The following is a 3990-nucleotide window of genomic DNA, read 5'->3' as shown; positions in this document are numbered from 1 at the left end:
AAAAAAAAAAAAAAAAAAAAAAAAAAAAAAAGAAACGAATACGCTTGCAAAACTTTTCTCCGAGTGTTTATTTAAAATGAAATGCATTTTCTGATAATATTTTCTTGATTGTCATATTTTTTACCTGACCCTTGTTATTTGTTATATTGAAATTGTAATGTATCATAAACGCAATAAAAAGAATAAGCTATGTATAAATAAAAAAATTCTTTTGTCTTCTCATTCAGTTTTATCATTAATATGACATGATATTTCAAAACTGAAAAAAAAATAAAAACTTTTGTTTTGTTATGTGAAAGGTTATGTTTCGCTAATGGTGTTTGCAAAGATATGGATCTTGATGAATAGACGCACATATACATCAATTTTCGTGTATGTGTATCATTTAAATATGGAACACGTGACCAGACGTTACAAGTGTATATGTAACGCGGGAGACATGCTATATATTACAACCTACACATATGTACGTCTGTTCATAAATTCAACAGATTATTATTTAATGTCGTAAACAACAAAAGTAGTATAAGCATGAGCTCATTGTACTAAGAATGTACGTATAAAAATAAACTACGTGTTACGTACTATTTTATTCGATAAAACAATTCAACAATATCTTAATTTACGAACGTGCAAATATTTAATTACTTAACATCACTATTCATATGTATACGTTCGTATATATAAAGAAAAAATTAGAAATATCAATTATACATGTAGAACACAAAGAAAATACACATACCTCGATAGTCGTTCGAATCACTGGACGTCTGATTTTTTAACGTTGAACACACTTTCACTGTTCTTCGTAGATTGTACGCGACGTTTTGAAAATCACAAGCTTTACTTTAATAGTTTACAAATAAATTTATGTACAGGATCGCAAGGAGATTTAACGGAACGACCGTTATACCAAACAACGGTTTATTACCGGCACGCTTACTTGTACGAGCGTCAAGCACAACATGAGCACAACGACTTAACCTGCATTAATGTGAACGGAACTTTCTACTACGCATGTGTGCGCTTATTTTACCGCCATTTCTCACTTTAGGCGGGAATCGTTGATTTTGTTAACATAATACTTTGATTTTTAACGAACCTTTAAGACAGATATAAATTTTAATTATATTTTTAGATATAATATTTACAATTCTTTATCTTTTTTAAATAAAAATATTATATATTAATTTATTTATTTCTAAACAACGTATTATCGAGATAAAACTAATTCGATATATCGATCAAAATATGACTAAATTTTAAACTTTAAAATTAAAATTTATATTTTCTTTTATGTTGATTATTAATAAAGATATTTAATTTTGAATTTTGAATCAAGAATGCATAATTTATGATTAAAAGAAATAAAAAAAAAGTTATGTGTATAGTATACAAAGAATCGTAATCGACTGAAGTACATCGATATTCGCAATCTGCGCAATGAAAATTTTTCAAATTAATGCGCATCTTCCAATATTTCGCGCAGTTTTGGTGATGCGTCATGTATGAAGTGATGTGTTGTATCGTGCTGCAAATTTTTGAAGAAAATTGCTGAGATTATTGGATACGAATCGGTAAGTACACAAAATATATCAATTATGTGATCTTTTTTTGATGTAGATAGAAAATAATCGATATAAAAATATAGAAAATATCGAGGAATATTCCACATTACAAAATTAAGACGCTATTACTGTCCGTTGTTCGTACAGTTTTATTTTTTATTCAAATCAATGTGATTTCTTACTATATAATTATTATAAGATATGGAATTCATCATATCATTAAATATAAAATTTGATTTTATTGTTCATACATAATATGCGTAATACGTAATAAAAATTTGTAAAGTATCGAGATCATGAGAAACGAGAAAAATAAATATAATAAAATTTAATCTAATGTATATATAAGTTAATTGATTTAGTAGTTATATAGCTGTAATTCTTTCTTCCGAAATTATCCAGTTATATCCAACAATTGATTTCGAATAAAATTACCGTTGTTGAACGTACTACTTTTCACGGGTCTTAAACGTACATCGGTGGAAATTCGATCATTGATATTGCAGAATTCGATAGGTTTTTGTTTAAATTTTAATTTTTTGTACCCAATATCTATTTCGTTTTCAATGTTATCTTGAGAAAGCAATTTTTTATTATGCATACCGTATAATCTCTTAGTTTTTTCCATGATAAAATGTTTCTCGTCATGATAGTTTTTCCAGCAATGCTGGAACTTAAAAAATATGTTACTCCAAATGCAAAATTCTTCAACTGAAATCCGAAAATTATAAAAAATATATCGTTATATCGAAAATTAAAAAAAAAATTTGCAATAATTTGTAATCGTAATTCGCATAACGTTATATGATAATATGTGAACATATAGGATTTTTATACCGTATAGGAAAAATGTTGTGAGTACGAAGATTGTAATAGGAAGAGTAATATTAGAGAGGAGTGTATTAGCTATATTAAAAAGCGCTGGTCCTTCGCACAGAGTCATCCCTTTCATAGTATTTACCAACCATGGTAAATATAGATAAGGAATGTTGTATTTATCAGCGAGTATCATCATTAACGTAGTTATCAGTCCTGTGATCACGTTCGTTATGAGAATTATAATCTTCAGATCTGTCAAAAAAAAAAAAAAAGTTTAAGAAAATTTAAATTCTGAACATTCGAATTTAAAAATTTTAAATTTCCTATTTTTGAATGAATTAACAATTATAGTAATTTAAGAATAGTAAATTAAGAAGAGGAAAGAGATTCGCGATTATTCTTTCTATTGTCGAACAGTATATATATATATTATATTATTTAAAATATTTTTACTGTAAGTTCGCCGAAAAATAGCATTAAATGCCGCCGATTTGGTCACAGGACTTCCATAAGAAGAACGACCTCCGGTTTCCAAAGTAATGCAACTTAAACAATGTATTACGAAACATATCAATGCCAGATACAGTACTTCTACCTAAATTTAATACGATAATATTTCATAATGCAATATTAACATTAACACGAAATATAATACTCAACTATATCTTCGTTTAAATTTTTTGTATTCGCCTGTATCTTAAGAAAATTTTTGTTATCTTGATCGCTTTCATTTTTCCCCTCTGTACAAGTAGTATAGCTAACATTTTTTTGTAATTTTAATGGCATTTTAATTAAATTTCATTAAATTATTTATACATAATCGAGTTTTTGGTTATATCGATAGATTCTATCCACGTGTTTTTCAAGTTATATACATATATATATATATATATGTATTAATAAACAAACGAAATTGCTAAATAATATTCCAATTAAACTGCAATTTCAAGTACGTCGTATGATTTTTTTTATTATACGTGTTAGAAAATTTTACAATAATTTCAACTAAATTGAATATTTTTTTCCTAGAATTAATTTCCATTCTTTTCTTTCGTTGTACGTTCAACGAGTTTGTCGAGCTTGTCTGTGAAACAAACAAAATACTTGAAGCCAATTATGCACGGTCAGAACAGCCAGTAAAATTTCATCGCGTTTTACATGAAGTCCATCCAAAAACATTTTCACGCAGAATACTATGAGTTCCACGATAATCACGCATAATTGCATCAAAAGCCAGGGCGTATGCAACATTGGATATTCCTGAAAAATATATAATTACATTCGAAAATATGTTTAACTGGAAGATAATCGTCTTCGAATCGCTCACTGTAATTGCACCAAGCATGATTAAAGTGTAGTGCTCTATTCCCAGAATCGAAGTCATTAATTTTAGATCCCTCTCCACGTCCAAAGGGACCACTAAAGGGGAGAAGAATTAATTTGTTTTTTTTTTTTTTTTTTTTTGGTTTTCTCTCTCTCTTTCTCTCTCTCTAATCTGAAACGGAATTTAACGTACCGGCCTCGTTGTTTCTCGTTTGCGAGGGTGATCTGATCGGTAACTTGCAATTAATTATTCTGACGATATCAAACGCTGTAATCATCT

General features: G+C 28.0%; 1 protein-coding gene across 1 annotated transcript in view; it reads right to left on the bottom strand.

Annotated features, from left to right (window-relative positions):
- LOC102677833 (nuclear autoantigenic sperm protein) overlaps positions 1 to 1014 on the bottom strand; it is a 12911-nt gene extending 11897 nt beyond the window's left edge. Inside the window, exon 1 of the mRNA XM_006610954.1 lies at positions 743 to 1014. The gene's annotated coding sequence lies outside the window, so the exon portion shown is untranslated. The remainder of the gene's footprint in view (positions 1 to 742) is intronic.
- Between the last annotated feature and the right edge of the window lie 2976 nt (positions 1015 to 3990).

This window comes from Apis dorsata, unplaced genomic scaffold, assembly GCF_000469605.1.
Source record: "Apis dorsata unplaced genomic scaffold, Apis dorsata 1.3 scaffold_82, whole genome shotgun sequence".
Classification (NCBI taxonomy): domain Eukaryota; kingdom Metazoa; phylum Arthropoda; class Insecta; order Hymenoptera; family Apidae; genus Apis; species Apis dorsata.
This window is presented reverse-complemented; position numbering and strand designations above follow the sequence as displayed.